General features: G+C 50.0%; 1 pseudogene; it reads right to left on the reverse strand.

Moving 5' to 3' along the window:
* Window positions 1-940: 940 nt before the first annotated feature.
* Window positions 941-10,092, reverse strand: LOC149325417 (uncharacterized; annotated as a pseudogene).
* Window positions 10,093-11,732: the final 1,640 nt, after the last annotated feature.

Genomic DNA, 11,732 nt, shown 5'->3' on the forward strand with positions numbered 1-11,732 from the left:
TCTCGGAAGTTCAGTGACTCTTTTGCATGCGGCAAACAATGAATCATTAATTGTGTGGTGATAGAATTGAGTGCGGCGTCGGTGTACTAAGCGGCTTTAAAGTCTGATTCGGGAGGTCTCCTCTTTGAGCTATTGTCGTAAAGAAAATTCTTTGAAGTGCTTCCGATCGTAGTAATATTTTGTCTTAGATGTCGTATTCGGTGTGTTATGGGTGTGAGCTAGTGCGGCGAGATGGGGATTGTTGAAAGCTTTGCATTTGGGCCTTTAGCAGAGATTCCGCTGCGCAGGCCATCGAGCGCAACAAGTGGTGTCGTATATTAGCGCACTTGCCGCTGCGGGTGACATTGTTATTGTGAGAAGCGGACTACCTAGGTTCCGTGGTTCATGAAGAGGGAGCACGAAGAGGTTGACAAAGCTCGCTGCTCGTTCTCCTCACATAGCTCGTCGCCGTCCTCTCGCGGTAACAATATATACGAATAAATATTCGGGCCTCTTGCACACCAATGAGCTCTAAGCCCAGCGTGAGTGAACGTTGTGGCTGGCATTTAATTGTTGACATCCGCTCTCATGTTTTTAATCTTTGTAAATATCATCTTTGTAACTAAAGTTGTCCATTTGCTCGATCGTAATCTACTATCATTGTTTTTCACTGCTGCCAAAACTCACAAGGGTTTAAAAACTGGTGCTGGTAGGTTATAGAATGGTATATTTAACATTTGCTACGCGTATCATGTGAGTGGCCTACAGCGGTTGTACGGTCGGTAATTTTACAGTAAAGAGAACAGCGCACCAAAATTTTCTTGCTCAAAACCGATTACATGTTTCAACAAGTGAGTTTTTAAATACTGGTAAGTGCTCCCACAAAAAAAAAAAAAATCAGGTCTTGGAGGAAGGAAATGCTTCAGGTGAATAACTCAAGCATATGACATGACCGGTCGGCCTAGCTGCGAAAACCTGATACAGGAGGGAGCGGAAAGAAAAAACAAAAAACTTATGCGCTCTGCTTTGAAGAACATAAAAAAAGCGATCTTTTTGCAAAATAACACACCGTTATCATTATACTCCAATATCAACCAACATTTACTTTAATTCTAAGTTCACTACGATTTTTACTTTTAATGCACTACATTACGATGCGGACGAAAAGCGCGAACAGGCGCCGCAGCCTTGGCTGCGCTGACTGATATGTATGAAACGGAGAATACCTCACGATAATTGTTTCGTTCTGGGTGGATAAAGCAGGCACAACAAAACGAGGACGCAGAAAGAAACACACAGAACGTGGACGAAGCTGACTGTCAACTGGGTTGACAGTCAGCTTCGTCCACGTTCTCTGTGTTTCTTTCTGCGTCCACGTTTTGTTGTTCCTGCTGTAGCCACCCAGAAGTATGAACCAGCTAGCTCAGTTTTCTACTCTTTTAATTGTTTCGTCTCTACGTGACTTAGTGAGGCTCAGATTGGTTTTCGCTACTGGTGTTCTGTTTGCTACGTACAAATGAACCTGGAGAGCAGATTTAAGGCTGCAGTGAAACGCAAGGAGGTCTCTGCTTCTGCTACATTGGATATTGCAAAGGCGTACCACAGCGTTGAGCACAGTACTTCGCTTCAAAAGCTAGCTAACCTCGAACCTCCTTCGTAGCTCTGTGTGGACGAAAGCTCTTAAGCGATAGATATTTCTTTTCCACTTCTGAATTACCATCAGAAAGTCGCGTGGGCTGGTGAGATTACGTAGTTTGCATGAATAAGTTGGCCGGCACTAGTCCAGGATAGAGATAATTAGAGGAAAATTAGGCTTTCGGCCTGCAATGGACCGATGATGATGACGATAGGGATGATCAGAACGGGGGCATTGGAGGCAGTACAGCTATTAAAGCCCCTTCTCAGTGGCAGAAGGTTAAAATCTATGGAACTAAGCATGAACCTGCCGATTAAAATGTGCGGAACGCTCAATCAAGGGGCGTGCCTCAGGGCTCGATGCTCACGCCTCCACCAGGGTGTCACAGTTTATGTGCACGTTGAAGATATTGCATTTTTTTCTTCTGTTAAGCATGTTCACGCTTTGTATGAGATCTTGCAAGTTAGCTGGACATCCTAAGGTAGGTTTCAAAGGTAAATAAAAGCGCCCTCTTTGCTTTCCGGAGCATATCGCCTCTTTACATCTTCCTCTATCGATCCATCCCAGTCTTACAGGTTGAATAGGTGAAATACCTGGGAAATATTTAAGATCCCCACTAAGACTGGCGGCTGAAAATTAGGAAAAATATGCTTAAAACGTGACTGCCTTCTTGGCATGTTGTTGCGAACCCATAACCAAAATTTTGGTGTGCGTGCAGACACCTTACTCTTTTTGTATAAATGTTATGTAAGACCGCTACTTGAATTTGGTTTAGTTTCATTTGTGGCGTTTAACATCCTAAACCGACTCTGCCTCTGAGAGACGCTGTAGTGAAGAGCTCCGGAAAACTTCGACGACCTGGGGTTCTTAACCGTGCACTGACATCGCACAGTACACGGGCCTCTATCATTTCGTCTCCATCGAAATGCGACCACCACAGCCGGGATCGAACCCCCGTTTTTCGCGTCAGAAGCCGAGTGCCATAACCACTAAACCACCGTGGCGGCTTCATACTTGTATTTGTTTGCTTTCTTGTTTCTGATTGTTCAAGGGACAAGCGTCAGCCTTCGTTTTCTTTTTTTGGGGGGGAGAGACGCGCTCTGCGCCTTTGCCTTAGACTCCCAAAAAAAGCGTAAAATGCTGTGCTGCTCTTGGACGCACGGATACCGGATTTAAACACGCAGTTGCAGATTCGAATAGGACGAACTTTTCTAAGAGCTTTAGTGGGGGTGGTAAAACTTTATTTCCCACAGTAGGGGCCCTGAAGGACACTCGGCTAGGCGCCAGGTGTAGAGGGTAGCTCCCACGTAGGCACAGAGAGCCCGAAGCTCTCCGCCGCCGCGCGGGCCTCCTGGACAGCCCGAAGCTGTTCGTGAAGTGAAGCACTTTTTAGTACTTTGTCCCAATGTTCCTTGTTCTCGGCGTAGGCGTCACTTGATGCACAACCACACAGCATATGGGTCAAGTCTACACGTTCACTGCACTGGTCGCACACATGTTGTCCGTCGTAGTCTGGGTCGATGTGCTTCATGCGCCAGGGGTTGGGGTATGAGTTCGTTTGGAGCAAGCGTAACGTGACCGACTGGCTGTGGGTTAATTTCTTATCCGGGAGGGGAAACGCTTGTCTGCCTAGATAAAAGTGCTTAGTGAGCTCGTTGTACGTGAATAATTGATCCCTGTATTCGATATGTGGAGTAGCGGGGGAAACCGGAGGGACGCGGCCGATGAGCCCTCGCGCCGCCTCGTGTGCGATCTCGTTGAGATTCCGCAGGCCACCCCGCAAGCTGCCCATGTGTGCCGGGAACCATACGATGGAGTGATCGGTGATGTTACTCCCGCCTAAGATTCGTAGCGTCGTCTTGTCCATTCCGCCCTTGGCGAAAGCTCGAGTGGCGGCTCTATAGTCGCTGTACACATTTGTGAAGCTCGAGTCTTTGAGAGGTAGTGCTATCGCTGCTTGTTCAGCTACCTCTGGTTTCTTCGTGAAAAGTTTGAGTGAGTTACGCGTTCGCCCGTGTCCGTCGACTACTGCTACCGAGTAGGCATGCTTTCCCGGTATGTACGCTGCATCCACGAAAGCTGTCTGGTCTGGAAACCTTGCCGCGTCCGCAGCGAGGGCTTTGGCGCGGGCGAGTCTTCTTCCATGATTGTGGATCGGGTGTACGTTTCATGGGAAGGGGAACACTGTAATTGCTTCTCGCACGACTTTAGGTAACTGCAGGACGTTGTCCCTTTCTGCTATGGTGTTCAAGCCGAGCTTGACGAGAGTCTCTCTGCCCGCTTGAGTGTTTGATAGGCGTGCGATCTGTGCCGTGTGCTGTGCCTCGATGATTTCGGCAAGGGTATTGTGCACTCCTAGCTGTAAGAGTAGATCAGTGGAGGCATTATCGGGAAGCCCCAACGCTGTCTTGAAAGCTCGGCGTATGTGTACTTCGAGCCTTTTCCGATGTACTTTTTTCCAGTTGAGCATCGCAGCCACGTATGTGATGTGACAGAGTACAAAAGCGTGGACCATTCTAATGGCGTTGTCCTCGCTCAATCCCCTGTGCCTATTCATGATGCGCCGAAACATCCGGATCGCGTTTGGAATCTTGATCGTGATGCTGTCCAACATTGCCGAGTTGGACCCGTTGCTTTCGATGATTAGTCCTAGAATTCGTATTTTGTCAACCGTAGATATGCGGTTTCCATCCCTGTCGTGTAACTCTATGCATAGAGTGGGGTGTCTGCGCCCGTCGTTGGACGGGCGCCCTGGTCTTGGGGGGTGGTAGATGAGCAGCTCCAATTTTCTGGAAGAGCAGCGAAGTCCCATTGGGGCGAGATGGTCCTCGGTAACCGTGATGGCTTTTTGCATGCGAGCTTCAAATTCCGCATCGCTGCCACCGGTGCTCCAGATGGTGACATCGTCTGCGTATATGGTGTGCTCTACACCAGCAATTTCACACAGTGCGCGAGAAAGCTTTGTCATCACCAAGTTAAATAAGAATGGTGAAAGTACTGAGCCTTGTGGTGTTACCTTATCGTCCAGTTCAAAGCTCTCCGAGACGTGCTCGCCTATCCGGAGAGTGGCCGTTCGATCCCAGAAATGCCTTGACGTAGCGGTAGAAGCGTGTTCCGAGATTGTGGTCAGATATAGCTTTGAGAATGGCTTGATGTTGGATATTGTCAAAAGCTTGTTCCACATCGAGCCCCAGCAGCGCCTTGGTGTCTCGTGTGGAGCGATCCAACAGACTTTTCTTGATTCGTAGCATAGCGTCTTGCGTTGATAGACCCGGCCTGTAGCCAATCATATTGAAGGGGAAGTACTCCTTTTCTTCTACGTATTCCGATAGTCTATTAAGTATGACGTGCTCGGCTAGCTTTCCTAGGCAGGGCGTTAGTGAGATCGGCCTTAGGTTTGGTAGGCCCAGCGGCTTGCCTGGCTTTGGCATGAGGACCGTGTTTGCATGTTTCCATTGGGCAGGAAGATTGCCAGTTTTCCAGGCTTCGTTGATTTGTTGCGTTAGGAACGTGACCGAGCCGTCCTCTAAAATTCGGAGAGCCCGATTTGTGATACCATCGGGGCCTGCTGCAGAGTTACTGTTGAGTTCGTGAATTGCAAAGTGTACTTCGCTTTCTGTGAAGTTGGTATCTAGCTGCGAGTTTGGGGCACCGTCATAGTTCTTCCTTTGTAGGGTACTGGGTAGCCCCGATTTAAGCGGTAAGTACCGTTTGGCAAGGTCATCCACAAGGACTTCGGCAGTAGCGGTTTGCTTCGCGCAGTGTGCTAATTTACTGAGCCTGGTCCGTGGCATAGTTTTGGACTTTGTTCCTTGTTCGTCGAGGAGGTGTTTTATGAGCTCCCATACACTCCCTCTGCGTATTTGTCCGTTTAGGGAGTTACAGACTTCGTCCCATTGTTGTCGGGAGAGAACCACGCAGTATTCTTCAATGGTCTTGTTGAGTTCGGCAAGTTTCCTTCGTAGTCTTCTGTTAAAACGTTGCCCCTTCCACCTGGCTAGAATGGAATGTTTGGCTTCGAGAAGATTCGCTAATGGACTGTCCATTCTCTCTACCTTAACGTCCCTGGTAATCGTTCGTTCTGAGGCTACGATGTCGGCTTTGACCTGCTTGGTCCAGCTCGTTATCGTTTGCTTTGTGGTTGCTCCGGATGAGTTGGATCGCTGCGTCCGTACTGCACAAAATTTGTCCCAATCGATTAGTTTGTACTCCCTTTGCCTCTTTCCTGGTATCTCTGTATCAATTCGGAGAATGTAGTGGTCACTGCCAAGGTCGATGCCCGAGTTGCGCCAAGCGCATTTCTCTAGGCCCCGGACGAAAGTGAGGTCCGGTGTGGTGTCTCGACATGTGGAAGTGCCACATCTCGTTGGGGTTTCCGGGTCTGTGATCAGCGTTAAGTCGAGATCGGAGGCTGTCGTGAGAAGACGATCTCCCTTGCTAGAGGGATACGCGTAGCCCCAAGCCTGGTGTGGGGCGTTGAAATCTGCACCTAAAATCAGCGGACTATCTTTGGCGATGTGCGCAATCTTGCCCAGAATGCCTCTAAACGCTTGCCTCGTATCCTTAGGGCTGCTGTACAGATTTGTGAGGAAGATTCTTTGCTTGTTCCCTACGTGGTCGTTCAGTATGATCTCGGTCGTGAGGTGTTCTAGATAGCAGGCTATGTAGCGGATGTCATGCCGAAGGTATGGGATCTTCTTTCCAATCAGTAAAGCGACGCCTCTGCCTTGCTCGTTTCTGTGGGCTTCGGCCTTAAAGCCCGTAAGGGGCAATTCAGTTGTGAGTGTTTCTTGTAGCAGGATGACGTGTGGCTTCTCGGTTTGTGATTTGACCATCTGCAGGAGGAACGCCCTTTTAGAGGCGATCCCCCTGCAGTTCCATTGCCAGACGCGGAGACTGCGTGTCTTATTTGGCACTGCCATGTTGACCGTTGTAGCCCCCATCGCTTGCAGTGAGACCATCGCGAGGTGGGCTTTGCGTTCCGATGTGCTGTGAACTCGTCGTCTCCATCGCCGGTACTACCGCATTGTTCAGATACATTTCCATTTTCTGTACTCGCGTGCTAAATATGTCCATTTTCTCGTTCATCCGCACCATGCTCTCGTGCATTAGCCTCATATTTTCGCTCATGCCGTCCATGGCGTCCTTAACAATTGATCGCACGGCTATTCGCGGATGCGTTACAGCGCGCTTTTTAGGAGGCGGGCATTCTTCGTGTTGTTCTTCCTGTCTCTCAGATCTGGGGGGGAAATCTGACTGTGCAGCCTGCTCGTGGCCCCCCCCGCCACCGAATACGGGCCGGTGTGGTTTCGGCTACTAGGCTTTGTTTCGGTGCAATGCCAGCAGTGGGGATGGGATGGCCGGGACCCATCCTCTGGGGATGCAAACCCCCATTGGGAGTGGCAGCGACTCCCAGACGACTGTGAGGGCCAGTCGTGCACGTGAGGTCCGATGCCTGAGCGGAGGCAGGCCTGGGTTTATACTCAGGTTGGACCCACGAAATCCGGCCCGGAAGGCATGTCAAAACGCCAAAAGGTTTTCAAATACATGCTACCTTCCTTCCTCTGCGCGCGGGGGCGTGCAAGTCTGGCTACCGACGCGTCGGTTTCTGGTTACGGAGAAACCAGGTCCGCGCGGGGGTTCATAGTGGCCAGGCTCTGAGGACCGCCGCCCCGGGGAAGCGGCCTTACGGCCGGCCGCAGGCTTAACCGCCTGCGGGATGCCGGGGGATGAGGGCTTAGTACTGCCTCGTAAGAGTCTGGCGAAAACCGAAGATGTGTGGAGTACCGGTGGAGTAGGCCCGGGTCATCTCATCCTAAGCCACGTTCTTGGTTAGTGGCCCGGTCGCCCAGCCTTGAACACTCTCTCCTCAGTAGGAGAAGAGTAAGCTAGGAGAGGAAATAAGTGCATGGATGGTTGGAGGAAGCACAGATGGGCCCCCCGGAGTCTGACCGGTTCTGAGGCCGCGAGGCCGTTGACGAACTGGGCGTCCACTGGCGTGGACAATCACACATACTTCCGGTGTCCGAAAAACCGCGAAAAACCTTCAACGGCTAGTAGCCGGCAGGTGGGAAAAGCCTTCTAGTGAGCGATGAGGAGCCCCAGGTAGCTACTGACCCCGTGTTAGGTTTTCCTGTCTCCGACGGTCGGAGCCCGTTGCGTATGGTGGGTGGTCGGGCATCCCGTGAGTGGGGCCGCACCATTGGGCAATCTCGATGCTCTCCCTGCCCTGGCCAGGCGGGCCAGTAATGGAGTCGAGATAATTGAAGGATCAGAGCAAAAATCTCGCTGTCCCCATTCCCTTCCCACGTCCCATTTCCCTTTCCGCTACTTCCCAGGGGAGGTCAGGGGAGCCTCCCCGGGCCCGCTCTCTCGGCTGTGGGTCGCTAATGTAGCATTATCCCTAATATTTTATTTTTCCACCCACGGGTGGTCAAATTACAACTTGCCTACGGGCATCCTCTTTTATTTTCCAATTGGCTTAAGCCTGTTGTGTGTAAACGGTGCAGGCAGGGGCCTATTATTTTTATTTCCTTTTTGGTTGCCCCAACCTATTCAATGTCTCTCAGATCTTGTCGAAAGACGGTGCGGGCAGGGCACTTTTTTTTTCTTATTTATTTTTTAAGCCCACACTAATATCTGTCTCTCAGATCTGGTGCGGGCAGGGCACTTTTTTCTTATTTATTTTTTAAGCCCACACTAATATCTGTCTCTCAGATCGCGGGCAGTGCCCTTTTTTTCTTATTTATTTTTAAGCCCACACTAATATCTGTCTCTCAGATCAGCCCGTTGTGCTGTAAGCGGTGCGGGCAGGGCACTATTATTTTTATTTCTTTTAATTGCCCACACTAAAGCTTGTCTCTCAGATTATGAGACTGACGCGCTGCCTATGCCTAGTGGCACGGGCAGGGGCATATTTTTTTTAAGTCCTTTTCACAAGCCCCAACATATTTTTTGTCTCTCAACCTGTGCGGGCAGGGCACTTTTTTCTTATTTCTTTTTTAAGCCCAAACTAATATCTGTCTCTCAACCTCTTAGCCCGTTGTGCTCTTAGCGGTGCGGGCGGGGCCCTATTATTTTTCAATCCTTTTAATCGCCCACTCTAACATTTGTGTCTCAACCTCAACGAGTTGGGGAGTTTCCATATCGATTGATGGCTCGGGAGTGCGCGTTGGTTGACTACTGTTCGCTTTACCTATCTCAGTTATTTCGAGTTTAAGCTGATTATAAGCAGCTATTAGCTCTCTTAGTTCCTGTTCTAACATAGCTATCCGTTCTTTATCTGGGTTATGGGACTCACTTTCCTTTGGAGTGGTCGTCGTAGCGCCTGTGACCTTGTCCGCCCTCGTGCCATCGCCTCCGTTGTTCTTTCCACCGAAGCGCACCTGTGCACGACTCCTGCTTGTGCGGCTCCGTGATTGAGAGCGGGAGCGGCTGCGTGCCGACGTCTTGAAAACAGATTGGCCTCGCTCCGCGTGCTGCTTGTATTCTGCGACTAGCTGTGCTATCTCTAGTTGCTCCAGTCGCGCTCGTTGTCGTCGAGCGCGTACTACGTATGGAATCAGATAGCATTTCCTACACACCTTGTCCGCCGTCGCGTGCAAGCCCCCGCACAGCTTGCATTTCGGATCGCACACGTGGGATGAGGTGGGGTTAGGCAGGCCACAGCCCCTGCATTGGGTGGAGCCCGGCTAGGGGCAAACGTCCGCACGATGTTCGAGCTTGCCGCATACGTAGCATATGTCTACTTGTCTGCGATATAAGTAGCAGGGTACCAGGGTGGGTCCATATCTAACGAAGTTTGGGACGCGAAGGCCATCAAACACAATGATCACTGACCCTGAGTTCTTGATTCTTTTCGCCGCTAGTGCCAAGGGGTTGCGGCCATTTACGATGTTTCTTTCAATCGTTCTGTGATCGTTGGCAGTGTCAATGTATCTGATTACCCCTTTGCAGGTGTCGCTTGGGGCAGTTTCGTAAGCGCTGACTGCGTACTCTTTTCCGGCTATTCGGATAGCCTTTACATCCGCGTACTTGTCTGCATTCTCTCGAAAGGGCGTGCTCGCCACCATGATGTTCTGCGTAATATTGGGACATATAATGTCCACCCTAGCCTGCTCAGGATTAAGTTCAACTGCTTCCATGAGGGCTTTGCTCACTAAGGTAGGTCCGATCTTTCGTAAGTTCAAGCCGCCCTTTGGGCGAAGCACTATTTTGATGTTGTCTTGCGGTAGGGGTGGCATGCGTGAGGCTCTTATCACCCTGTTCATAATGTTAGGAGGGGTGCGAGAAGAGCTCACCTGGCCGTCGCTTGCTTTCTGTGAATGTTGAGCAGTGGATGATGGGGCGCGTTCCTTCTTCGTTTTCCGGCTGGTCACCACTTCCCAGCCCGTCTCGACCTCTTGTCCATTAGCTGTTGCTGAAGTAGTCGGCGCTGCTGGTAAATCCTCCGCAGAGCTATCCATTGCCTCGGTAGAAGTTGCCATTCTCTTCCTGTCGCGCCCGGCGCGAAGGGCGGATGGCGTCTCGCCGAGCTAGCGCGTTCCTGCACCGAGCGCAGCAGGCGCGTCGGCTGAGACGCTAGCGTCTGGCGTGCGCGCCTAGGCGCAGTTCGACGGCGGCGTGGACACGGCAGAAAAGTACTTGTAGATTTGTCAGAAATGATGGCCCACCTCAAAATTTGGTATCCACGGATTCCTTGCAACCTCACAAAACTGATGGTGCAAGAATTTCGGCGAAATTAGATAGAAATCGCTGCGGAATCATGTGAAGATGACGAAGCCGATGGGAGCACGTCCACACACCTCGGCGGCCGCAGCGCCCTCCTAACAGCTTTAGAGCATACTCCAGGATTAGCTAGCCCCAAGTTGACGACAAACGGGCTCTCTCTTCCGGTGTCATTTCGCCAAGGTATAAGCTGCCGCAGATTGCGTTCACAAATTCACTGGTGTCGAAAATTTGTCACATTCAGTTCCGTAGTACAAATTCCCAATCTGCAGACTAATGCTGCAGTCTGCTTTGTCTACACCCTCCTAAGGAACGTAGAAATGCAAATTATTTTCCTGCAGATGCGTTAAACGGTCTTATCGAGAAGTATCTGGACCATTTTTCTACGCATACTGCAGTTTTCACGCATGTCTCCCAACAAAATGAGACGGCAGATATTGGCATTTCTTCCAGGGCTCTTGAAAAACGTTATTCATTTCGAGGCCGTGATTATACACCTATAATCATTCCGGAATTTCTAGCGACTGTCTTAGCTTTAGAAAAGATATTTTTCAATATTAATGAGCTCATTATACTTTCTGATAAACTTTATGCCGTTACTGGGCTTGAAGGCTCGAGGCACGGTCTTAGTCGTTCCGTTCGATTTTTTAAAGAAGAGCATTTTCAATAGGTGCCTGGACATTGCGGCATTGCTTCTAATGGGATGGCTGACCTTTAACAAAGAGCGCCCGTTGCGAACGTCTGGTCGCATTTATTCCAAACACTATGCGTTTAACAATATCCCGCTTTGAACGTTTCCTGCAATTGCACGCCTTGAGTCAAGAGCCTCTCCTGGCATTCCCTTCGCGTGTCCGCTTATGCAGTTTGCGGTAATGTGAGTTGTTCATGACCCTCTTGTGGTGTGGAATGCCACGAGTAAAGCTTTATTTGTGTTAATCGAGGTGTCTATTTCGAACCTTTCCGAATCACGCGGCGAAATTATATCACTTGATCACTTTCTCCGTTCCTGTCGGTGGTTTGCTTTCCCTCGAAGAGCTTCTTTCGGGAGTCCCCTCGCGCGAGTACGGCTTCCATTTTCTATTCTGCTTCTTGTATACTCTGCGATTACTTCATCACAATTACATCATTGCGCCATGGAGATCCCTTTGCTAGATATAACTTCCGAAATTATTTCCCTTGACAAAATTTTACCATAGACAGTCTACCTTAATTACGTCAGTGAGTAACCAGTGTTTGAATGTGCGACGCACCCTGGCCATTCCTCCACTGTGGGTATGTGCTACTCCACCAGAAGCCAACAACAACGTGGATCATTTTTCATCATTTCAACCATTCCTTCCGGCGTTCCTCACCTAACTGTACGCTGTAAAAAATTTTTCTTGAAAAATAC

The sequence above is a fragment of the Amblyomma mixtum genome, chromosome 10 (assembly GCF_055824585.1).
Source record: "Amblyomma mixtum isolate Tamu chromosome 10, ASM5582458v1, whole genome shotgun sequence".
NCBI lineage: Eukaryota > Metazoa > Arthropoda > Arachnida > Ixodida > Ixodidae > Amblyomma > Amblyomma mixtum.